This window comes from Dermacentor variabilis, chromosome 10 (genome assembly GCF_050947875.1).
Source record: "Dermacentor variabilis isolate Ectoservices chromosome 10, ASM5094787v1, whole genome shotgun sequence".
Classification (NCBI taxonomy): domain Eukaryota; kingdom Metazoa; phylum Arthropoda; class Arachnida; order Ixodida; family Ixodidae; genus Dermacentor; species Dermacentor variabilis.
This window is the reverse complement of record NC_134577.1, coordinates 9865065-9892130: the sequence shown is the minus strand read 5'-3', so window position 1 is coordinate 9892130 and position 27066 is coordinate 9865065. Positions and strand designations below refer to the sequence as shown.

The following is a 27066-nucleotide window of genomic DNA, read 5'->3' as shown; positions in this document are numbered from 1 at the left end:
GCAGTTCACCGCTGACCAATTCGGAGCGTCCAAAGTCATCGTAGCCGACCCGCCCTTGAGCGGGAGGGCCCACACACTCACTTCCCCGCAGGTTGCAATGACCACACCAAGGTGAGAGGGTTCTCGCAGACAGGGTGCTGGAACCGAGCAGGCGCATCTTTATCCCAGAGTTGACCCTGCAGTCAGTGGCCGCCACCTCTGTCCATTGACCGACGACTGCGACGAAGCTGCGTGAGACGGCGCCGCAATGCATCTCCTTCCAGGAATTCCCCCGCTTCAAACGCACCGTGAAGGCGGCGGCGACTCCACAAACAATACTTGACTGTGTCTAGACATCTCGGCGCCTCACGGCAGGGGAAGCGGCGCATTGTGGTCCTTACAAAGCGAGTCATCGCAGCAGACATGGTGGCGCCGTTCGGTTGGGGACGGTGGCTTCCTCGCAGATCGCCAGCCTCCGCAGGTCAAACGTAACAAGGGCTACTAAAAGAAAGCTGTCATGTGTTTGCTGTCCGAATCTCTTATAAAATTACGTGTACAACCGCCTGCATTACGTACTTTTTTGTGTGTATAATGTCCAGAAACTACGAAGTTCATTATTTCGCAGTTTGAGTCACGAAACCTGCAATCTAACGCTTCATTCTATGCTGTATAGTGTGGTGCCTACGCTGTGCACTTCTCAAGCGCCGGCTGTATGTCTGGGTTGTGAAATACTTGAGCTTTTCGTCAGTTTCGACATTCCGAAAGATATTGTAAGGAAATGTGCTGCTTAGTTGTTCAGCCATACAATTCACGCGGCCTGTCTACAGACCGGAGGGACTTGAGGTCTCTTTCATTTCGACAAAACTTAACCAAGAGATTTCTACCGCTGATTTAATTAACGGTACCCCAGTGCAGCCCACCGTGTGGGCGCTGAAATATCGGTCCTTTTTTTAATATTAGAGCAAATTGAAATCGGTCGGCGCTGTTCTGAGAGGATGCGGTGCTTCGCTGCCCAACACAAAGGCGTAGGTTCGATACCCTACGGTTGCGACATGCACTATGGCGGATGTGGAATGCAATCTACGCCGTGAGTTGAAATTGTGGCAATTTACTCAAGTGATAAAAAAATCTAAATACATGAATGCGCCTTCTCTCATAGCGAAGGCTTCGGTCTAAGATGTAAATATCACTGACTGAGTCAGTGAAGATTTAATCAACTCAGCGCTTCGCCAGGAGAGATTTGTCACTTTGCTTGTATATCGACGGTCCGCCAATCTTCATATGCTCCTTCTAGAGCCTTGTCTTTAAGCACGTCCCGATTTAAGTGGATCCCTTTGCGCATATATATGCGCAAAGGGATACGATATATATGCGCAAAGGATATGCGCAAATACGCGTATATATGCGTGTCCCTCACCGAAGAAATCTTGTTGACAGTACAGCGCTCGTCCCGTCCTCGTTCTCCGTCCACGTTCCAGGTTGCGCTCATTTATATTTATTGAACATGAACCAGCCAGCCCAGCTACAAGTATTTCATAACATGAATTAAGTGCTTACTAGTTCGTGAACATCTCGCGTTTCGAAGTGGTACCGGTTCTATCTTCTTTAACCATACCACCGTTGATAATCTTCTTTCGTTTGTTCACATTTGTAAAAACTGCCCCTATTCAAGGCAGGGGACAGCACATTTTTCGCAATTGTCCCTGTCATATTGTCCAATTTTTTATGCAAACGCTTGTGTGAAAAAAAGAACGGAGTCCTTTATTGGGTTTCTGTTTGTGTGTGTGAGTGTACGTACTTGTAGGTGAGCGTGTTTTCTCGGCGCTCTGTAGCTGTTACGAAGATGGATTGCCTGCTTCTAGCTTACACGTGCTTAGATAGAGATACACGTGCTTCTAGCTTAATGTCCTGTTTATTCACTTCTTTCACTTGCTTTCTCTTTTTTTTCTTGGACATATTTTGTATCATAGAGAATTACATTTGCACGTTCATTAAATGCTATATTATTTGATTTCTTTTCCTGACCTTGTATTGTTGCTCGGTGGTTTCTGCTATTGCCCACTGTGGCTAAAAGCAGGAAAAAGGAGGGTGGAAGACGATGAAGACGCGTTGTCATGAAAGCGTTGCTTCTGATTTCTGGTTTTCCACTAGTTTCCTTGTTTTACGGGACGATCTAGATCACTACGAACACACACACACACACACATATATATATATATATATATATATATATATATATATATATTGAATAGAACCGATGTTAACACTGTTGCCGCTCCCGGCAGATTGTCGTCTTGCTATAAAAGGGAACGTCGGTAGCGACAGCTCCCTTTGATCGAGTGCCAGACGCACTAGTGGCGAAAAACTCGCCCTCTGGCGTTTTCTCTCTCTCTCTTCTTTTTTTTCTTTCTTTCTATTCTTAAAGCCCGGGCACCGTACACCGCCCCGGCTCCTACAGACAATTCGTTTCACCGATTTCCGCGAGACGAAGAAAGACACCCAGAAGATGTCGAACCGAACGCACACAATGCGCAGAGATGTTGTGTTTTTAATAAGAGATAAAAACCCACATTTGTGGATATTTTATTTAGGGCGTGAATTTCACAGCATCTTCAAACGGGGACAGAAGAACAAGATCGCACTGGGCCGCTCCCCGCCCGGAGGGAAAGCCCTGCCTGTAGCACGCCATGAGCCGCAGCCGCCCAGCGCGCTCTCCTGACCAGATCTGGCTGGACCCTGAAGTCGACGCTGGACAGCATCTTCATCAACGCCCCTTTACTATGATAATACTCCGCGTGATCATTTCATATATCACTACCCCCCGCCCTCTCTTTATTAGTTTTTTTTTTTTCATACGTGTTGCGATGTCTGTATTCGATCGATATTTGTCTTGCATTTTATGATGATTGGCCGCTAACATTTGTATAACATACCGGGTTTCTTGTTTTATTTTGTGGTAAACCGCGAACGGTGCGTTGCAGTCAGGACACCTGTATGCATATTGTGAGGAATACATCGCGTGACGTAGAGTGCGATGTGGAAATGTGTTCGGTGCGCGTGAGTGGTGCGTAGGGCTGGGGAATTTTGATCTTTTAGATCCGACGTGCTGGAGGGCGGGGCGTGAAACTGCTTGGGGATGGGTTCTAGCGTACCTGTCCCACTCGATCCTTTCGCTGAGGGGCTCGGTGGACGTGCGCTCGAGCCTTCAGACTCCCAGTGAGAGTAAGCTCTACCGTCGGACCGATTCGAAAGAAATTTGATGCGTTTGAGAGGGAAATTTAAAATCTACCTATTGTTGGATGCGGAACATTGGTCTAGAACGTCGAATATTTCGGGAAACTTGCCAAAATATATCAACAGTAAAGAAAAACGAAAGCACGAAGCTTACAAGTTAATAACTCGGAATCGAAAACAGGCGTGGCCGTTCTGTAAACTGTGTCTGTTGGAGAATCCGAAGCGAACGGAATATAATCCACAAGTTCACAGTTTACATGAAGTCGTTCCATCGTTTTCGAGGGATTCTTGTGAAAGTCCTACTCACAAGTTATCGGTATACTTCATAGCGGCGATAAATACTTCAAAGTTGTCCGCTTTCGATGCGCCAATAGGTGCATTTCAAACAATTGTGGTACCGATTTTTATTGCTGAGTTATAGTTGGAAACTTGATACTTGAGTTTCCTAAAAAAATCGCTATTTTGAGCAATATTTTAAAATTATATCGTTAGTCAAAAACCTGCTTCCTATATATATAGTCGGTAGATCTTAACCTTTTATTTGAAATGCAACCACCCTCATCAAAATAGGTGTTGTGGATGTCGCCGGAAACGCTTTCTTCGTTCACATATATTTAGGTGGGCGCTCCCAAGATAAACCTTCCTCTTAATACGCTGTTATGTTTGCGATGTTAGGTCAGCTAGTTGAATTTCACCGTCTGAAATCTACACACAGACACTTAGAGGTACCGTTAGTGCAGAAAATTAGGATTGCTTCACCACGTAGTGTGCTATTATGGACTTATTTCCATGTCTAAACACAATCGCGTGGGCACTCTGCAACCGTCGGGATTCGGTCATCAAACTCCTCCAAAGACAACATCGGCCGGTAACCGAACTCTCAACCTTGTGCTCAGTAGCGCATAGTCATGGCCGATCGTTATTATATAGCGTTAATGGACATTCAGTAGAGATTGTATGTTACGTGGCTCAAGTGCGACTCATGTTAACGAAGAACTTCAGTTTGGTTTAGTTGGTGTTTACTGCATATCATATTGACCGCAAATAAAGACAGGGACAGTGGAAGAGAACACAAAAACGCCGCCCGTGTCGTTTTTTGCGTTCTCTTCCGCTGCCCCTGTCTTTATTTGCGGTCGTGTTAACGAACTTGCCGCCGCTGTACGGGTGCGTTACAAATAACCCAATACTGCGCCTGTCATATGCGCTGCGTTAATTGCGTGCGTTAGTAAACCTAATCAATCGATGGGCCCCCAATTGTGAATGATACATGCAATCAATGAAACACTCAATCTTAAGATTATAAGAGTCAGGTTGATTTCGGTACGTTTTGCCTTCCCACTCAGACAACAACAAAAAGGGTGCAAGCATGGTCAGTCTCGCTAAATAATAACTTTTTTTCGCCTTGCTTAAACCTAGACAACAAATTCCTGTATAGGCTGCCTAAAAGCGAGTCACTCTTATAGAATGGCGTGGAAATTGTTGGTCTTCCGCGTGCGCTCGCTCAGAGACTGGCCCCTCTGCGCGACAATTCTGCGTTTCTCCTAACGAATAATCGTTCGGTGTAGCTTTAACTTGTGCGTTCATTGCTTATACTCGAACAGAAACTGACATTCCATACTTCCGAGCACTGAATTTTCGAACCGAATGCGAATTAAAGAGCGACGAATAATAGACTCTTATTCAAAATTTCGGATATTCGCTAACGCATACGAAAAGGTCGCTGAGAGTCCAAAAAGGCAGACATGTCGTAAAAATGACTAAAAAATCGTTGAATAATGTTCCGAGAAATACGAAACACTTTACCCTGACCGTCTTCCACTGATAATTTATTCTCTTTCACTATTGCTTGTTTTTCCGTTTAATTCCTGCACGCGCTACAGCTTTCGTACATGTTTATATACTATACTATAGTCAGCGCAACGCGTGTTTTTCTGCATATATATGACACTGGCGTTTGTCTGTGCACCTTATCGCGAAGTTCATCTCGTTCGGCTCTTTCGCAAGCCTTAGAGAACCAGTTCTGTCTAGGGAATACTTAGTCTTCCTGTCCGACGGTGCATTGCCTGACCCTTTCTGCGATTCTTTCTCTCGTTCCACTCCGGTTCAAAGCTGCAGCAGCGGCACTAAACGGGTCATCTAGATTATGCGGCCCACTGGGAGACCGCTGTGTCTCTCGATTCCATTCGTCGTGGGCAGCGTGGTTCACGACGACGAAGGGCATGCAGAGTTAGCTTTGGCTGCACTGTATGCCTCGCCGTGCCCGTGATTATTTGGGGGCTGCTATCTTGTGGCGTTTAGAGGCTGTGGTTGGTGCGTGAATGCCTGTAACGGTCGAAGATTTCAAATGTTCTTGAACGTCGAGTTTCAAACGCTGCGTCGCTTTAACGCTCGTGGTGTCTGGTCCCTCAGCAGCGCTTCAGTAGCTACCGCAATAGTCCATGTCCTTAATGTGCTCTTAGGTAGAGGGCTGGAATGCTGAAAAAAGGATAATCCTTACAAACAGAGGATAAACAGGGTATGTAACAAGCTATATTCTACTCAAATTTTGGTGCACGTTGAGGCGATCAAAATTGATCTTTCACACACAGCTAAAGCGACTCTCACAATCCTTGTATTGATTACGAGCGCGAGACGCAATCAGCCGATCATTCGATCAATTGATCAATCAATTTCATTGACATATCGCATATTGTTGTCACGGAGTTCAGGCGTGTATTTTATCGCGGTAACATTTATCGTCTTTCACATTTTTAAATGCTACAACCGTGTTTTGAACTTCGATATTGTCAACATCCCTGCTAGCTTTGATATTATGGTTATTTTTTGTGAGGCTTATATGGATGGATGGGTGGACGGATGGATGCTATGAGCGTCCCCTTTGGAGCGGGGCGGTGGGTTGCGCCACCAAACTCTTGTTATTATTTCGCCTAATGTTGTACCTACGTTGGAAAAAGAAGGACAAAAAGCACGAAGAATTCCATCACCAAAATGTCTTAACCCCTATTGGGAACTTTCTTCTTTTTTTTGCCTGCCTCCGTTGTTTGTCGTTTCCCTACTTTCTTAAACCAATCTTCCAATTGCCTCTTACTAATCTCTATTGCGGACATGTTTACTTTCCACCTGCTCTCGCTGAACTCAAAGGCTTCAAGGAGGACCGAGCCAAAGTGAGAGATAAGGGGAAGGCAAGGATGTTAACCAGTCAACAGTCCGGTTGGCTACCCTACGCTGGCGGAAGGGAGTAGGGAAATAAAGAAGGGAGAGAGGCCAGAGGTGCCTAAATCGACCGCTGGGCAGGTATCTTCACATTCTAAAAAAAAAAAAGCACGCTCCATCGTTTCCGTGTCTTTACCGCAGCAAGCACATGCTTCTTCCTTCTTTTATGTCGCTTTATAAGTGCGTTTTCTAAGGCATCCTTATCACGCTTAAAAAATTAATGAGCCTCCCTTTGAATTATCATAACTTGTTTCTCTCTCAATTTCGTTTTTTTTTCCTCTTACGTGGTTGCTCATATCAGGTTTCTTTTCCATTGACGCTACACACGAGATCTCGGGAAACGTTCAATTCCCGAGCAGCCTGTAGCAGTAGTCAGTAAAACTGGACATCACAATGTTGTTCACATGTACTGGTAGAGGTTGTAAATGCGAATATTATGCTGCGTTGCGAAGCTGCGCATATATGCAGCCTTTTCTCAGATTTAATGTTCCGTAATATTTTGTGGCCAGGTGTACTCTATCCCGTATGGCACGGCGCCTGGCGTCGCATCTGCGCAACAGCAGGTCTTGTAAAAGAGCGACTGTAAATATTTCCCCTCTGTGCGCCGTCCTCTCTGCTTTCCTCTCTCTCTTTCCTTTTTGCTCCCCTACTCCCATCTCCTCACCGCTGAACGCCGTCCAGGTGTCAGCAGACGACGCCAGACAGTTACAGCGTAGTAAGCAGTAGTTTACTTGATTCATGAGGGAATACGGCGCACAGCCACTGCAGAGAGCCTAAGTTGCCATGTTCATCAACAAGTATTATCCTTCCCTTCCGTTTATTTGTTTATTTCAATAAACAACGAATGACTATAGTGACTCTGTTTAGCATAACATTAAGGTGTGTTATCTTAGAAAGCTAACTTATAGAGTGTGATGCGATTTTATCAAGATAACCTTAATAGCACCGTGTCCTTGCTCTGCCAGAGGTTCACAAGCAGCGCGGCTGCGGTACAGTCCCGTTAACTGTAATGAAGCCCGTCACCACGGCACCGCACGGTTAAAGTGAAACCGGGGCCATTTGCGGGCCCGATGCATCCATTCAATCATATTCACTTTCTCGCACACGTGCCCGCTGTAGTCTGGCCTCAGTCATCTAGCGGCCGCTCGTTCCCAGTCGTTGTGGCAGCGAAACCAGCCGCGGGTTGCGCCTCTCCAAAGCAGTAAACTGGTTTTAATAGTTTGCCGTGCTTCCTTTACCGCCGTGCGCTTTACGAGCCTGCGCCGCGTTCGCAAGGCGCGCTCTGACGCGCCCGTCTTTGCCCGCGCGCGGCGATGGCGCGCTGTTGTCATCCGATCCATTGTTATCTCTCGCGTTTTATTCCCCTTTATTGCCGTGTATAAACACGACGAAGATTTACGACTGCGCGCTCGCAAGCGTCGCACGGGTCGTTGACCTTGAAACGAGTCCGCATTTGCGGGGCTCTTCCAATTAGGTTCTTCGGAGTGGTTAGGACTGTAAGGCCCGTGGACAGCCAGCACATTTAGATGGCTCGCGATTCTTGCTTTGGAAAAAGCTTTCGCAGAGGCAGAGAAATAACTTATTTTTCTGCAGGCGAAGGTGATGGTGAAGGTCAGTGCACTACGTTTAAAGCTGCGCTGATAACCCATTGAGGACAGGCTGTCACTTCTGAACGCTTTGCTTAATCCGTCGCTGCATGACACGCGGCTCGTCGAAGGGCGGCTTGCATGCAGTTCGCCAGGTACGGCTGGTCTCGAACCTGGGGAACCACGGTCAGCCACCAGCGATCGGGGTGAAGCAGCAGGAGGAGGAGAGGACGAGTGGCATTTCCGCGGGGGGCCGGCTCATCTCCACAGTGACTGCAGATCTACGAATATTCTGTGCACGCCGATAGGTGGGCTTTCAATGAAGGAGGTCCAGATCAAGTCGCAGCACACTGCAATATAGCGTCAGTCATGTCTATTGTGTTGCTTTGGAATGTCAAACGAAAGCAGTCAATCCCCATCTTGATCTAGTGGTCCTAACATATTTTGTGCGTTTTCTTTTTGTATGTACGTGTGCGTTGCAAGACTCGAATGTCAGCACATATTTATTTATTTATTTATTTATTTATTTATTTATTTATTTATTTATTTCGAATTATGCATGTCGAGTAGTAGTAGTAGTAGTAGTAGCACTGTATTAAACACGAGGATCAGTTCCAGATATAGGAACCGTTTGCAACCTAACCTAGCGTGCTCTATTGAACTGCTAAATGAGCTCGAAAGAACAACGCTTAAGCAGACGCAATGTATGCCTAAACGTGGATATTTGAGCGCTGAGGAGGTGCAAGCGATTATAATTGTGCAAAACCTAAGGTGAACCCGCGTAAGTACGAGAAAACAAATGTAAAATAAATAGTTATGGAAAAAGAGTTACGCTAAACTGTAAGGTAAAAAAAATGTACGGAGCATCTAAAGATACAAGACACAAATATTTGTCTGTTCACAGATATGGTTCTCTTAAGGTTTCCGTCTTCCCACCCTGCGTTTGCAGGGTGCCTTCTTTCGAAACTAAGATTAAATGAGCCGTGATCAAGAACAGATGCGTCATCTGCGACCTGGCGTCCTGCTAATTGCGGTGCTAATCAACAGTCACATAGAAGCATAGTAACGCAAGACAGTAGCAAAATTCAACTCTCGTTTCACGTATATCCGCACGAAAGAAACCCGCAGAGAATCACAATAGCACTCCGCGTGTCGCTAGCAGTACACGCGTCGATGTCTGCGCTGTGAATCTTGCTTTACCTGTGCGTGCGTGCTTGTCTTCTCGTAACGGCCGTGTAGGCAGCACTGTACTTCAGTACCAAGTGCTCCGTCATAAACGTAGCGCGCTCAGACAGGCCTTCTTTGTCAATTTACTTAACCTCCGGTATGGTGTACTTCTGCGCTCTGGATGCCACAAGGAGCTTGTTGGATTTTCCTCTTAAATGCATGCAGCGTCGTGAAAGCCATCCGCGCGCCGTGCCGATGTTTGGTTAGCACGGCGTAGCGTAACGTGGTGTCTTGCTTTAAAGTTGGTAACACTAACCGTTGCAAACTTCCTAAATGTTAGTAAGCAGACTCGAGCACTTGCGCTTCGACATTTTAGGCGTCATTTAGTCACAAACACTTTCATCGTCGGCACGCTTACCATGTGGCTGCAAGAGTCTAGTTTAGTTCATCACCCTCGTCGCAACCTTTCGTTTCTAACTGTTAATGACGTTTATTAAGAATTTATAGCATCGCGAAATGCATGCGCTCGAACATTGCTATTTGCAGCCGCACAGTCTGCACTGACGTCAGAGCAGCTGCTAAAGCGACAGCTCACTTTGCCTTCTTGTTGCTTGTGTGTATTGTACGCCGTTCTTGCTATTTAGAGCCAACGACTGACATTTCTGAAGTAGGGGTGGTGGCAGAAGCAGTATAATGTGAAGACAACAGTCTATAGAGCTAAAAGCGTTTTATAATTACGTACTCGCGGCGTTAGCACTTTTGAGGTATGCTGATTTATGAGGAAATTTTGGATGACTCGAAAATTGTTAACAAAGTTTAATTTGATCTTTGCTCTCGAAGGAGAACCAAGTTTGCCAAGCACGTCGCATGAGACGCACGCCAAACTTCCTTTTCATACGTTCCGGTTGCGAAAGCTTTCATTTTATTCGTGGTACACCTACACTTTGCTGGTCTGATGGGTTCGCGCTCCCAAGAACATAACGGGCGCGCAGTTATGATAACAACAAGAAGTGAGACTCAAGATAGACGTTAGTTCTCAGCTTTTCATTTCGAGCGGCCGACATGTATTAGAAGGAACAAAAACCTTCTGTCTACTGCACACCTTTGCTTCTGATTGAACATCAAGACTGTGAGTAGCTTCTGTTATTCTATGCGTGAATCAGCCTTCGGTAAGATCACTCTAGGTTTGTGGGCCGTACTTTCAAGCGCCGCCTCCTCCGAGGCTCTCGAATCGCAGACGACCTATAGCACGGGTGCGTACACTACAGAGGTACGCAGCGAATTAGGGCGCGATCGTTTTCGGTGCTGGTCAACGCCAGAGGTGCAAGTTCGACTACACTGCACGGCCTTAGGAGAGCCAGATATGTGCACTGGTCATTCTTATTGTGGCGTATTATCAATATCTCCCGAACTCGCGCAGGCATTCCATCAGCGTCACAAATATCTCGCTGGCACGTTGGGGAGCTTAGGTATGGCGATGAGAAAAAGAGCACGTGCTCACTAGTCTCACACCCGTCGTCCTGCAGTTCGGGCCGCGTTCCTTCGGCGTGTTCCGCATGTTTTCGCAAACTGTATGCGCGTTTGAGGTGTTCGGCATTGTCTTATTTGTACTATGTTCGACGTGACGGCGTGTTGAATGGACCTGGCATGCGAGGCTGCCTTGAAAAAGAGAGAGAGAGAACGGAAAGTACGAAAGCATGCAGGACGTGAAACAATGGGGCTGGCGCTTTCAGACAATGGCAGCTTTCGTACTATGACTGCTCGTGCTTTGCCGTTTACCATTCGTCTCTTCGCTTTCGGGCTGGCGTATTCTCGCGTGCCTGCGATCGCCACACGCGCGCTTCCGACAAGCGAATGTTTGTACTCTAATGGCGCTGAATGCGCAGGTCGCTGCGGAATGTCTGTCCTGCCGCCTACTGTCAAAGGGAAGTCAATTTGATTTAATTCCGCCACTTATCGTTTCCTGCTCCTGTTGTAAAAAGAAATTAAAGAAAATTAAAACAAAGTTAGCAAACTATTACTTTTTGCTAAGATTTGTTCTTTCTGTACTTTATTCCGTATTATAAGTATCAATACAAGCATCACAGAGTTGAGGCATTAAGAAATTGTGAAACTGCAACAACTGGTATGCAGTGAGATGGTGCACTGAAATGTTTCTTCCGTCAGTGAAGATGAGACGGACAATGACGACGTGCCCGCAGCCCCAAGCAAAGCGTAGATCACTTCACTTCTTTGTTTGATTAGAGACGCGTTAAACTCACATTAAACTGATGGCGAATATTACACATGGTTTGCGCAGCTCCATAAAATTCTGACAAGACCTGAAAAAAGCATACATTGTACAGACATTAATTCAACGCTTCAGAGCCAATGAGGTGCAATCTTCGTTTCAGTAAAGAGCACATTCGTGTTCATTTGAACGAGAATCAACCGTCTGTGCTCAGAAAGATTTAATCGTGGTAACAGAACGAAGAAAAAAAATCGAAACTACTGCTGCAGTGAAGATACTGATGTATTTATTTAGCGGCTCCAAGTCCCGACTATTTCGATATAACGAGGTTGTACTGTATTCCCTAAGGTAACCTTTATCAAGAAAACGTTCGTACTTGTAAAGTTTATTGTGCCGCTCTCGCAGCCAGAAACATGGATATTTACCTGTTTTCTACGTATTTTCAGTAGGTGTTATGGTCGCACAACTCCAATGCTTTGCATGTTGCCGCCTGGTAGATGTTAGTTACTCTGGGAGTAAGTTGGCTGTGAAATTTTGTATATCAGAGAAGCTTCAACTTCGGCTTTCTGTTTTTTTTTCTTCGTTTTATTAAGTTCTCCACACCAGACAACAAGAGCTGTGCAAGTGCATGAAGTAGAGCTTACCCAGTAATTCTCATCCACTACCTTCAGGCTTGCTGAGGAGTTGCCAAGCACAGAAAGCCCGCACTGGCTTCACCGGACGTTATTGCACATTGGCAGGCGCACAAACAAAACAATAGCAACCGAGAAATTGGCAATGATCATCCCATCCCCGATATTGTACTCGGCTACCCCTCATGCAAGACAACCGCAAGGTCAAGCATACGGCATTTACTACGGGAATGTCCTGTATTTCATAGCAGCCTCCGTAAGTACGTGGGCACAATAACGACGCTGGACGAATAGACAACTCTACAAGAGGATACCCGCGAATGTCTCCTGGCGCGCTATGAGTTCACAAAGGATACTGGAGTAATAAGAATGATTCTTTCCTCTCCCGCTATCTTTATTTCACAGCATAACTTATAACCCTCCAGTTTTATTCAATAGTCAGTCAGTCAAGAACTTTATTGAGGTCCTGAGGGGGTTTAAGCCGTTGGAGATCGCACGCGGGGAGCTCCTTGGGCCGAAACGGTAGGCGACGCCCAAGTCGGGACGGGAACGTGGTGACGCTCCGCCAGTTCTTGGGCCCTCTGGACGGCCTTGAGTTGGAGTGTGAGGTCCGGGCTTTTGAGGGCTTCTTCCCATTCGGGCTCACTGGAGAGAGGGCCCTCTGGTAACGCGGTACATTGCCAAAGCATGTGCGAGAGTGAGCAATAGAGTTATGGGCAGTCTGGGCAATTTGCCGGGATTTCTTAATTGTAGTGGCTTAATAGGCCTCGTGACGGATACGAGTCCGTTTGCAGCATTCGAAACGCGGCCGCCTGCGCGCGCTCGAGTTTGGCGTGCGGGATCGGGTATTTCATTCTGCCTTTTCGCTAGTGTGAGGTGATTTCTTGGTAAGTGAGTAGCGGGTCATTAGACTGAATGTCCAGCCCCTCGGAGGCCGTGGGACCGTCGCGGCGGGCAAGTTCTCGCGCACGGTCGTGGGCCGTTTCATTGAGGTTGGGTTTTTGCGGGTGAATGTCTTTCCCCATGTGAGCGGGGAACCAGGAGAGGCATCATTTGCACTCTTTTGAGCTTGCTAGTAGTATATGCGCTACCCCTTTCGATACGTTGCCGCTTTCATAAGCCCGAACTGCAGCACGCGAATCCGTGAGGACATGGGTAAATGTAGGGTCTGCCATGGCGATGGCTACGGCTATCTGTTTTGCTTTAGCGCTGGTGGTCGATTTAACCGATGGCGATGATCGTAACGTTCCGTTGCCGTCCACAACTGCGATCGCGAAAGTTGATGTATTGCCGTACTGGGCCGCGTCCACAAATGCGGTGGCTTCACGATCCGCGTCGGAGCGGTCGAGAATCGCGCGGGCGCGGGCCCGGCGCCTACCCACGTTGTATAGTGGGTGGACGTTCCTGGGAAACGGTGAGACTCTGTAGTTGTCTCTAATTTCACTCGGTAGGGTAACAGCGTGCTCGAGATAGGGAGATGGGGAGACATTAGCTGCGCTTAGAATTAGTCTACCAGCTTTGGACGAGGACAGGCGGAGTATTTGCGCCATAGTCTATTCAATATTGATTTATTATTATTATTATTATTATTATTATTATTATTATTATTATTATTATTATTATTATTATTATTATTATTATTATTATTATTATTATTATTCATTTATACTCTTCGTGCTCCACCCATCCCCTTCCCTAGGTGGGCTGATGAGCCATCCTGCCAATAAATTATCTATTGATTCATTAATTAAATGTAAGTGTAGGAGAGCTTAGCCTCATGGGTGATATCTGCTGCTATGTACCTCCTGTTTAGCCGGAAGAGAAAGAGAGGAAAGGCAGAGAGGTTAACCAGATGCTAGTTTCCGGTTTGCTACGCTGCACGGAGGTGGGGGATATAGGGGTTGGAAAGAGGCCGAGAGAGAGAAACAAACATGAACCGATAACACAAAAGGCCTTCCATTGACTCGCGTTCACACAGGCCAGTCGTTTTCAAGAAGCGCAGTAGCGCTTGTACGGCCTTCTGATGCGATGCTAAGTCGTGTCGGTGTTGTTAAATTCTTTCTTCAGACAGCGGCTGGCAGTCGAACTGGTTCATCACGACGGAAAATTATTGTCTCCGCGCACTGTAGTGCGGGCGCTGGGAAAGAACATGTCGAATTGTTTCCGCGTCGCCGTAATCGTCACATGCTGCGGTGTCGGTCATCCGTATACGCGGAACGCGTAGGCATTGGTAATGCGACGCCCAACCATAGCCTACGCAAAAGGGTCGCTTGTCTTTGAGGAAGTCTTGGTGAAAGTCGGAAGGCTTAAGGTTGAATCCAGGGTGTATAAACGGGCGTGCATAAAATGTGGTTCATTCCACTCTGATGTACTGCATTGGCGTGCAAGTATAGTCGGAGCATCCTTGCAGGATCCGTCTCAGACAGCGGCATTGATAGGCGGTTGTCTTCTACATGAGCTAAATGAGCAGCTTGATCGGCACGTTCATTGGCATGATACCACAGTGACTTGGTAGCCACTGAAAAATTATTTCATGTACTTTCTCACTCATGTGGTGTACGGCCTCTGCTATTTCGAATAACTCTTCACGCGGACCGCGCCGTAAGGCTGACAGTAAACACTGCAGTGCCTTGTTGGAGTCGCAGAAAGTCGACCAGTTCGTCATTAATGAGCTGTAGTGTGACTCGAAGCGCTGCAAGTTCTGCGGTCGTCGACGTTGTCAAGTGAGACGTTTTCAACTTGATAGTGATGGCTCTTGCTGCAATGATGACAGCTGCGGTAGAGCTGTTCGTGAGGACGGAGACGTCGGTGTATATGTGTGTGTAATTCCGGTACTTCTCATATAAGAGGAGCAAGAGTTAAGAGTTAAGAGTTAAGCTGTTTAAGAGTCGGTGATGACATATCTGCTTTTTTACGGATGCCAGGTTTGTTTAGCCAAACGACACACGACAGGTATGGGCTGGTTCGTGCAAAGAAACAAGCAAGTCAGAGAATTCGAAATAAGTATAAAAAATGTAAATCAACGTCGTAACTCGCTTATAAATAGTTCGCAGAAAGTTCAGTTAAGCACACGAAATAAATAAAACAAATAATGAAGCCTAGTCATGGACAGTTCACTTAAGAGCAAGAATGGTCGCCCAGTAATCATTAAGTTTTTAGACTACCGCGAAAAACATTCCATCCTAAAAGCTTGCTATAAGCTCAAGGGAACGGAATTTTCGATCACGGAAGACTTTTCTTTCGCCGTTCGAAATATTAGAAAGAAGTTATGGGAAAGCTCTGCGGAAGAGAGATCGAACGGAGCTAGGGTCACGCTATTTTTTAACAAGCTGTGTGTAGATGGTGTGATGTTTGCTTGGGACTCAGCGAACAATGCTCGCTACAAAATTTCTGGAAGAAAGAAATGACCACAAAAGGAAGATAGGAGGACATTAACAATAATTAGTATTAATTGTCGTAGCGTTGTAAACAAAGTCTCCCATCTGGAAGGTATGCTGTTAACGCATAATCCCGACATAGCTGTGTTAACAGAGACATGGTTAAATGAAGAAATATTTGATTCCGAATTTGTGCCAAGAAACTATAAAGTCTTTCGGAAAGACCGCGACAGAAGAGGTGGCGGAGTGGCTATACTGTTCAAAAGCACATTTCAGATTTTAAAACTGCCTGATGTTGCTACAGTTGAAGCTGTCTTTTGTAAAGTATATGCTAACAATTTCCGATATATCGTTGGTGCTATCTATAGGCCTCCCGGTTCTTCTGTCGCTGTCCTAGATGAAGTTAAGAAATATCTTTATTGCTACACGAAACCAGACGATAAGTTAATTTTAGCTGGAGATTTTAACTTACCAAACATAAACTGGGCTACTTTTTCTGTTGAATCTCCGCACACTGTAGGAGATGCTCTGCTTGATATCATGTTTCATTTCGATCTCTTACAAATTGTGAAGAACCCTACTAGAATCCAAGAAGATTCTTCATCAATACTGGATTTATTCTTGGTACGAGGCAATATCAAAGAAAAACTTTCATGTAATGTAGTGGCCGGTATTTCTGATCATCAAGCCGTAATCTTGGTAATAGAAGACATATTATTGGATCGAAAGGGTGATACTCGACACTTTCCGAATTTTGCCCGGGCTGACAATGAATCAATTATTGATATTTTAGATCTTCATTATTACAGTTTTCTGCACAGCACTTGTAGCGTGGATGACCTGTGGCTTGTTTTCAAAAACATTGTTCGTGACTGCATTCAGCGTTTTGTACCAGTGATATGCAAGAAGTCAGACAATAACAATCCCTGGATTACGCGAGAAACATTGCAATTGCAGCGCAAGCTAAAGCGATTAAAGAAAAGAATAAAAAAATCAAGCTCAGTCTTTTTAGAGGCAAAAGTTCATGAAGTTTCAGAGAAATTAAAACAGTGCATTCTGAAAGATAAAGAAAAATACTACATTAAGCAACTTCCAGCTTTTATAAAAACTGCACCTGAAAAGTTTTGGCGGTCAATTGCACCAGTTTCTCGTTCTACCGATGCATTTATTATACATGGACAACATGTAAGTGACGATGTCCAGGTTTCGGCAGCATTTAATAACACCTTTAAGAAAGTTTTCACGAAAGATTACGGGCGTCTCCCACCCTTTAGCATGTCACTTCCTTCCATGCCTGATGTTATAATTTCTGAAGAGGGTGTTTTTAATCTATTGTTAAAACTGGATATTAAGAAATCACCTGTTCCAGATGATATTCCAAATGCCTTCCTTAAACAGTATGCAGAGTGGTGTTCAAAGTATTTGCGCGTCCTATTCACTCGATCATTGAAAGAAGGTGTTCTACCGTGTGATTGGAAAACTGCTAGAATTAAGCCTTTGCACAAAAGTGGAGAGAAGACGTGTATTGAAAATTATCGCCCTATTTCATTAACTTCAACAGCGTGCAAATTATTGGAGCACATCATTCATAAGCATCTAACTAATTTCCTCGACGAGCATAATGTACTGGCAGCTGTTCAACACGGTTTCAGACGAGGGTATTCCACATGCACTCAGCTGGTCGAAACAATCCATGATTTTGCGACAGCAATCAACGAAGGAAAACAAACTGATGTTATCTTTATGGACTTTCGAAAAGCTTTCGATAAGGTTTCGCACAAGAAACTACTTCATAAACTCAGTTTTATTATAAATAATAAACAGATATTAACATGGATACAATCGTACCTATCTGATCGCCGTCAGTTTGTCGAACTGCATAAAACTTGCTCCAATTACGTTCCTGTCGATTCTGGTGTTCCCCAGGGATCCGTCCTCGGCCCCCTACTGTTTTTAATGTTTATTAATGATATTGTTAAAAACCTGTCTGTACGTGTTAAGCTATACGCGGACGACTGCGTGCTGTATGAGAAAATAAGTTCGACTGATGATCAAATTAGGCTGAATAATGATTTTGCAAAAATAGTTTCTTGGTGTGAGAAGTGGCAAATGTCAATTAACTTTGAAAAAACCGTATTTATGAGAATAACACTTAAAAAGATCCCTCTTCTATATTACTACACTGCTAATAATAATTTTCTTCATGAAGTCACAGAATATAAGTATCTAGGTCTATGGATCTCTGATGATCTTTCTTGGACCAGGCATGTCGACTATGTTTCAGCAAACGCTCTCCGAAAGCTATTTTTCTTACGACGCTCGCTTAAGCTAGCAACCCCTGGTACACGCCTCCTTGCCTACAACACTATTATTAGACCAATCTTAGAATATGCAGTAATTATCTGGGACCCTTTTACAAAGGTAAACATAAATAAACTTGAAAGAATCCAAAAGAAAGCAGTAAGGTTTATATATAACACTTACGGGCGAGCATCAGTCAGTGACCTCCTCAAAAAAAGTGGTTTACCCTCTATTCCTAACAGAAATCGCATATGTCGCTTAAAGTTTTTCTATCAGTTAATTAATAATAATTTCAAAGTTGACACCTCCAATATCCTTATCTATTCCTCGGGGTACCAAACTAGAAATCGCCATTCTCTTTCTATAACACCATTAAATCCGCGAGTTAATTGTTTTAAATATTCCTTTTTTCCAAGGACCATCACTGATTGGAATAACCTCACGGATGATGTTGTCAGAGAGACATCATTACATTCATTTCAAGAGCATCTGAATTGATTGTTGTTAAGTGACCTTGTCACTGTATTCTCTTGTTGAATTTCTATGTGCAATTTTGTTTTCTTTGTGTCTGTAATTCTGTATCTTAACGCAATGTTTCCCACCTGCTATGATCTTGTGTACAAGATCGCAGTATTCATAAATAAAAAAATAAATAAGTCCAAGTTGGCACATTGTACGTTCCAACACCTACAATACTGCTCGCGATACCCTTTGATTGATTGATTGATTGATTGATTGATTGATTGATTGATTGATCTTGCCGATATAATAAATAATGTCTTCGCATTAAAAATAGCCTGGACAAGTGAAATTGAGTGAAGCGATCTCGCTTCTTTTTACGATCCGCTCGTGTGTTTGTATAGGAAACCCATTCTGTCGGTTGCATCTCCAAAGTCCAATTTGCTGTTCTAGCTCGCTTTATATTATATCAATCATCAGCCGAAAGTTGCAAAAAGCAAGTGTTCTATGAAATATAGAAGACGATCTATATAGAAGACGATCTGCCATTGGAGACTGATGCCCTCCTTGATATTTTGAATTTTGTTTAAATATTTTGGCTGCCTAATTTTTCAGTCCACTGGGTATCTGTCCATTCTGAGCCGATCCCTCAGAATGGCTATGTGCCACTTTGGCACAAGCGGTATAGGATTAATAAATGCATTTGTGTAGTAATTAGCAGCGCGTACACCTCTCGCCGCCATTCTTCCTTAATTAGTCCTCGTCATATCGCTCCGTTAACCTCTTACAATGTTGGTACTACCGGTTTTTTTTTTTTGTTTTGTTTTGTTTTTTGCTTTTTGTCGCGGGATACTTTATATGCTGATATAGCGGATGTGGAGTACACGGACATAATCTTGATAATCTGGAATACCTTACGACGGCTTTCTTTTTTTTTTTCACTTAATAACCTCAGCGTATGCCCATTTTTTTTTTTTTTTTCATTCGGACCGTGTGAAGCGCGTCTGTCGCGTCCCAGAATTGAATTCGGGAGCTTCAGGCTCAGTTCACAAAGAAAATCTTGTGATCCGGTTAGATCCGGCCAATAAAAGCGCACGAAACAGCCGCACTAATTGGCTCTTATTGATACTTATTATTTCTTATTGGCTCACTTATTGGCTAACGTTGCTTTCTTAACGCTGCACGCTTTTCGGCAAGATGGATCGTGGCCTTACATATTTTTCCTGCCCTTTCCATTTGCGAATGTTTTTCGGCGCTATCTATCCAGTGCTGTGGCCATACTGTCTCTACAGCCCGAAGTGTTGAGGATGTGCTATATCTGCTCTGGCTTTTCTTGGTCAAATGCTTATAGGACACGTGTGATACACTGAAGAAAAAAAAAGAAATAAAAGAAGATGTGCTTGTCCCCAAACAGAGATGGATGTGCGATGTCTCATCGTTCAACAAAAGAACTGTTTTTCTTTCATCTATTCCCTTTTTGGGGAACAGCCATCATAACTTTGCGCGGCTCTGTGGCGAAAACCTTTGAAAACACGTGTCGCTTTGCCGAATTGCAGAAGGTCTATCTAAATGTGATAAAATGCCTCAAACACTAACACCAAGGGTTGGGGTAAAACCGTCTGGGGTCAGGGGCAGGGGGGGATGTCTGTGCAGAGCTTCTTTTCCTAGTTGTGAATATTTGGTCTAAGTGCGTCATGGAGAGTACAGAACACTATTGAACGTGCAGTTGAAATGGTGCACGAAATATAATGCAGATGTGCGCTTAAGAATGGCCCAAGAACTAGCACTGACGAGAAAGACAGGACAGGTGCCAACTTGCAAGTGACTTATGTTCGGAAGCCTACACCGAAGTAAACATCGGACGCATGCGCGTTCAAACGCACAATAAAACCATGCAAAATTCATATCGTTTAAACAGCCAAACCTAAAGACTGCTGCTGATTGCTATAGGCGGATAACGAAGGAACACTGACACAGTGCGCTCCCTTTTGCTTGATAGGAAAAGCCAACATTTATTCTCGGGAAGACTAGTCGTGGATTTTCGGAAAAGTTTTATGTGCCCATAGACTGTCTGTACAAGCTACATAAGCTTGCAAGCAGCCTACACCTACAATTTGTAAATTACGATATGTGCCACAAGGAAACTATTTAAAAACTTAATGATTTTATTTTTGTAAATTAGTCAAATATGCGTTTTGATTTTTCGTGCACCTGTTCGTGCAATTCAGTTCAAGGATTAGAAGTCTGCTGTCTGCCAGTGATGATATCTTTAAGTTGGTTGGAGTCTCCACAGAAACACGCGGTATGTATATTTATTTGGGTCACCTGATGGTACTGACCTTTCTGAAATTCTGTTTTTCGCAAACCCCTAGCGTTATAAAAACACTTCCATTTTTCAGTGATAACTTACTTACAAGCCTAGTTAGTTAGTTAGCTGATTAGTTAGTTAGCTAGTTAATTAGTTAGCTAGTTAGTTAGTTACTTTGTTAGTTAATTTGTTTGTTTGTTTTTTCAACCGTCGACTAGGGGAGGATCATAACAATTGGGAAGCAACAGCAACAATAACACCAAAAAAATCAAGACCAGAAGCAATGATCGGCACTTCAACTTGGGCTAGCGCTTTGACGTATGTCGGGCTTCGCACAAATCTAGTCAGAAGCAGGTCCCTAAAAAATTCTGCAGTATTACGTGCCATAGCCAGGACGGAAACACATCCCTACACAGCCCACCGTTCTGCGAAGGGCGGGCTCGTTTAACCGTCACTATTCATCAAGCAAGAATGTGTGCCTTCATCTCTGTTGGCGCACGCGCCCTTTTCTCGGATATCTATATGTAGCAAAAAACAAAAAAAGAACTCTCATGGATGTTTTATAGAGGCACACTTATTCGACGTCGCTCAGATAAATTTTTTAGGAGCATGAGAACTTTGGCGAAAGCGGTCAAATCTGCAATCATAGGCTGATGATAATGTTAAAAAGTAAAGACAAGAAAATTGCCAAGGAAGTCTGCTGCTGTTTCCCAATATAGTTTTTCTCTCTCCCCTTCACTTCATTTGAAGGTAATATCTGTCTTTTAAGCTTTTATTTTCACAACTTTGAGTATAGGCGCGCGTGCTTGCTTTCCATAGGGGTTCCTGAATTGAAGTGAGGGTACGTAATTGCACCACCGATGCGCCCTTCTCGTAACACGTCATACTTTAGTTTTCTGTTACCGCTTCGTTACGACTGCCTAGATCTCCTTTTCACGAAATTTTCTCGCGCGGGCACACAAATTTCTTCGCATTTCTGTCCCTTCTCGCTGTGTTCATTATTTTGGCATGGTTGGTGCTCTGGTTCAAATTTCTTTGCCTCTTTTGTGCATGGCTTTTGCTCCTCCCGAGCTATTATTTGCATAAAATTCTGACCCAGTAATAATAGCTTTCCAATCTGCGTCTGTAGATCTTCGAGATCAGATGAACGGTCAGCTTTCTTTTTAATTTCTTTCCCTGATCTTTTCTGTTCGTCTTCTTGCCTGTCCCCAGCGTTGGCCTTTTATACTTCCTCGCACGCAGGTCACGAAATTGCATAGATATTTGCGCCAGAATAGTCTTTCTTTCTTTCTCGTGCCGTTTTCAATCGGTGTCTACGCGAAAGAAATCCGCCCTAAGGAACCAGTGAGGAGGGGGACAGCGGAGGCGGGGGGGAACAAATCAGCACCAATCTCGTGGCACGTGCGTCTTATTGAACGGCGTTGCGTGCAGGGATCCCGCTTCTATCGGGGACATTCTGGGCCGCCTACGGCTCCACCTTTACCTAGTCTCAGTAGAAACGCGCACTGGTCTGAGAGCTACCTGTGTAAATACGCATTGCATGGCCGCAGTATACTTTCTGTAGACGTCATATACGTTGCTTTGTCTTCATCTAGAGGGTATCTATAGAGGACATTCACAGGATATCTAGCCGTAGTAGCGCTCTAGACAGTGTAATCTAAATCTCGACGCCGCAAGTGCATAAATTGTCTATTGGCATGCGGATGGCATATAATATACCTTGCTTGCAGGAGCACCAACCTAGCGAATGCGCTATCAAGTCTCACATCGCCAGAATCCAAAATGATATACTCCAGTTGCAGGCCTTTCTGCAACGCATTTATTTTAATGGTGAGAAGGACCAACCATGATTAACACTAGACTATAGAAGATGTATTTTATGGATTGTTGCAGTAATTGGCTCATGTAGGCTTAACAGGTGCAAGCTCGGGATTCCATAACAGCCTAAATATATACCTAGATTTCGGATATCCATGCTGCTCATTAATGGGCAGTATATATTGCAATATACTTTACAGTCAGTGGGCTATATGTACATGCTCTTAGAAGTGTTTACCTATTTTATATATTAAAACTGGACTTTCTACGGACAGTCTTTGTATTTCATTACCTTACTTTAACAGGGTCCATGTACTTTTTACGGTCTGTAAGTCCGTGAACAACATGTGTGTTCTCTGGAGTATCTATAGGAAGCCCGTGTATTACGACTTTCTACAGCCTATAAACAGTCTGTCTGCCTGCCTACACACAGTGTGGAACCCCTTGCGTCTCTCGCCCACTTCTTACCTCTCGTTTTCGTCTCCTTAGCGCTATTCTATCGTGACGTGGAAGGCTATGTATTTTTGGACTCAAATGTACATAGTTCATAAGCTGTCTATACTATATACGTCATAGACTATACAATATGAGCGTCTGTGAACCGTCTATGTAGTGCTCAAAGGGTGTCTGTATTAGGTATATATAGGCAGTGTATTTGCCCTGGCAAATTTCTGCAAGGTGGCACGCAGGGCATAAACCTTGCCACACCGTACCTAGGACGTCGACCTTCGACACTTACCACCAGACTGCTACGCAGGATGCTGCGACACGGATTGTCACACAGCGGTTAGTAGGTGCCAGTGGCCTATTACCGTCTACTGTGTTTCCTTACTGCGCATAGGCGACGTGGCCATTAGGGAACATAGATTTGCGCGCGAATAGCTTAAACGCCGGTCGCATATAAATATGCTTCGGAGGGATATATCGTTTATTTTTGTCTTACTGTCCTTTTTGCGCACATTTTTAATTCGTATCATGACTTGCACCTTCCTGTTTTTATTCTTCTCGTACTTGTCCTCTGGATTTAATAGTGTTATACTACGTCTCCGTCAACCGGAACTTATCGCGGAGAGCTATCCACGCTATCTTTCGTTGGACCTAATCTCCCTCTTTCTTAATTCTTGTTTCATAAGAACTTTGAGGCATATATAAATTCATGTTTGCTACCCAACTTGACCAAACTGTTTTCGGTTATACGTTTACCACTCCCCAAATTCCATTGCTTAGAACAATGAGCCGTTCTTCCTTACCTGCTTTCATTATTTGCTATGTTGGCGCAGTTGCGTGCTACAGTGAACAAATGCCCCCTTATCAGCTTTCCGTTATCAAGATGCCAGCGTCCATGGACAGGCGATGATGTCGTCTGTCCAACAGCCATAGCGCCTTTTGGTATCCGCAACAGCAAACACACGGCGCACCGTGACAGCGCCCATGGCGGCCGAACAAAGACACTCACAAACACAAACATACGGAGAGAGAGAGGCCGTCTGATCTGTACCACAACGTCGTCTGGTATTGAGATCTGTAAATAGACGGCTATGTAAGGTGCCTGGAGCTGCGTTGAAAGGCAGTGGAGAGCGATAACACTCGCCTTAAACGATCTCTAAACCAAGCACCACTTCCGTGCATGTGCTGCTGACAGCGGCGCTGTTTCTGTATAGCATTCGCGGCGCTGCACGTTTTAAAGAAGACCGGCTAAGGAAGAGCGTTGTTCGCCGTTCTGCATGCAGACCTCGACACTTTCTGGAGCGCCTTGGGGACACGTCATATTTCAATATATTTCCATACATATTGATTATATATTGTAACGGGAATAATGAAAGAAGGCCTGGATTCTCTTGCGTTTTGTTATTTTTGCACTAGGAGCTCTGTCTGCCGTAATTTGAGCTGACAATGGCGACAAGTGATATGAAATCTAGGGATCAAGTCTCCCATTAAATGTCTTCCAAAACTTACTTGTCTCCGTCTCGGCGTTGCATGCAGCACATATTTGGCCTGCAAGAGTGGATTGCTACATGCATCGATGCGTAATATACGTGGCCTATTGTCTGGCCCTAATTATGACTGGTAATTCTCACAATTACATAAAACGTATTGCACAAGGCCTTCGGCTGGATCTCTTATGTTATTTTGGACTCTGTCGCTAAAAGACATGTTAGTGCATTCACTTGGCTGGCGCTCTCACAGGCAAAGTGCGCGTTAGTACAACTTGCTATTCTTTTTTTTAACTCCGCTTCAATCATACCAGACCAAATATAAAAAAAAACACGCATACGGCATGTAATTGCATGTAATACTAAGTCTTATATTTTGTGTTACAAAATATGGCATAACTATTGCATGCAAGGCGTCGCAGATCTGAGTGTACCGAACTGTAACTGTGTGACACGTTCCACTAACCAGCAGCCACAGTGCACCCTCGCGTTCGCGACCAAAATATAGTGCGCTGCCTACCGGAAGCAAAAGAAGGTGCATAAATAATACGTTATTTCATCTGACCTTACGACCTTAAGTTGTAGTTGTAACATATGAAGCAGTTATTCCGTACAAGGCGTCGTAGATCAATAATAGCTACACTCATGCGAAACGCGCGGAGGGACTTTTATGACTGCACTATTGCGCACTTTCCTCAACGTATACATAATGAGAGTTAAAGGGAGGATAGCCAACCACTAGAATTTTTTATTATTATCTTAGTAACCTACAAAGAGCCCCCGTCTCTGACCAACTTTTCTCAAGCTTTCTGCTCAATACCCTGGCCTGCCAGTTTTAAACTCCTGCATAATGAATTCTGCTCCGGCTTTCATAACTCAGCTCCTCCCCAAAGCTCCCTCTGAGCTAGCCTAAAAATGCAGCTTCTTTTAACTGCCGGCCCTAAGCAACCTCGAAAATTTCAGACAAAGGGCGTGCTGAAAATCTTGAAATGAGTTAATTTTATTAATCTTATTACTAGTGTTCCACACTGCTTGCTGCGAATGGCTTCCGGTCTTGTGTATTGCTATATTTTCCTTTTTTGCTAACTCAGTGCTCAGCTGCAATGAACAGCACGATCTGGAAACAATGTGGCGAGCGTTAAAATACTTCTTTGGGACGTATAGGGATGAGTGACGCTTCCTTTATCAAAAAAGAAATCGTTATGAAATTGAGCACGTGATATGATGCATAGAATAAAAGAGAACACATTGTGTCCTTATTTTTGGTATCTGTCTCTTTGTGCAGTTCAAAAGAAAGATGACGTGGTTGTGCGTGCTTCCATTTGTGTTATGTCTGTGTGATGTTTTATCATATGCTTAACAAGTCCTGGGTCTTTTATTCTAACCTACCATTTGTCAACTGATGGATAAATTTCATTGCACCTTATACATTTTTATTTTATTTATTTATTTACATTACCCCTAAGGGCCCTCACATGAGGGTAATACATAGGGGGGGGGGGGTACAAACATGAAATATACACAAGAAATAAAACTACATAAAATAAACATACACACAAGGAACATAAAATATATAGATATGAACAAGGGGTAAATGCACTTAGTCATGAAAACACAAGAACATTTTACATATGTTAATATGTGTATATAGGCATAAGTAATATCTAATCTGCTACCACTAATCGTTTTCTTGCAACAAAGTTTGGAAAGATGGTAGGCTAACTTCAGTAGCTATGTGTGATGGTAGGTTATTCCATTCTATTATTGTGCGAGGAATAAAAGATTTTGCGTAGAGCGACGAGCGGCACATTATGCGTTTTACTTTGTTAGCGTGGTCACGGCGCGGGAAAACTGCAGGGGGTGGTGAAAAGAAGTCTTCGTGAAGCGTGGAATGGTGATAAAGCTTATGAAATAAGGTTAGGCGAGCAAACTGGCGTCGACGTGATAGTGATGGAGATGATAGTGATTGTATTATATTACTTTGGGCTGCTCTATTCTTGGCCAATTCCCCAGACTTGGTATGCGCCATTGACGCGTGGGCAGTACATCTACACTGCTCTGCGGTTTGTTACGTGACCCAGCGCCGCGGTACGCAGTGCGGCAGAAGCAACGTCTATTTAATACTTTGAGAGATTAAGAAGAAAAAAAAAAAGGTGAGAGTGCTGAGGAACCGTGTTCGACTTTAATGGCGTGATACAGCAGAAGCGATTTATACGAACTAGAGTAACGAGATTAGTCGGGAAACGAAATGGTCACCATGCTTTCGTTGCTTCGCTGCTCCTGACTTCATTAACTGATTTTGTACCGGCGTGTCCCAGGGACTGAAACCGGTAGGTAAACGAAATTAAAGAGAGAAGTCCGGTAACAAAATCGCTGTTACGCTCTCGGCGTTTCGACACTATGCGGTTCATTAAATTGAATCCTTACCGGCTTGTCGCGACATTGCAGGTCTGATGGAAAGCGGGTGTTGATGTCGGTGAAAGCCATGTTGTTTCGTGCAAAAATTACTAGGGCGAACTCTGGCACTGCGATCGCTCAACTAACTACGGGAATGAAAGAATGATAGGTATTACATGGATCTGTCTAATCTTGTTTACCACATTTGTTGTGGCTTAATTTAGTAAGCTTTATCTTTTGTTAGTATCCACGCAAACATTCTTTTTCTAAGCGCTCGAAAGAAATTAGTTCCTGTTCACAGACATAATCACTGTCAGTTGTTGCACATATAACGTAACATTTTGTTGAATACGATCAACTTGCAATGTTGCGAAGCCGTTTGAAGCCACTGAAACGAAGTTCAGGGAAATGTATGGCCGAACCGCCGTTAC

At 44.2% G+C, this 27066-nt stretch overlaps 1 protein-coding gene across 6 annotated transcripts in view; it reads left to right on the top strand.

Moving 5' to 3' along the window:
- dnc (phosphodiesterase dunce) overlaps positions 1-27066 on the top strand; it is a 708859-nt gene that overhangs the window by 408422 nt on the left and 273371 nt on the right. The window lies entirely within an intron of this gene.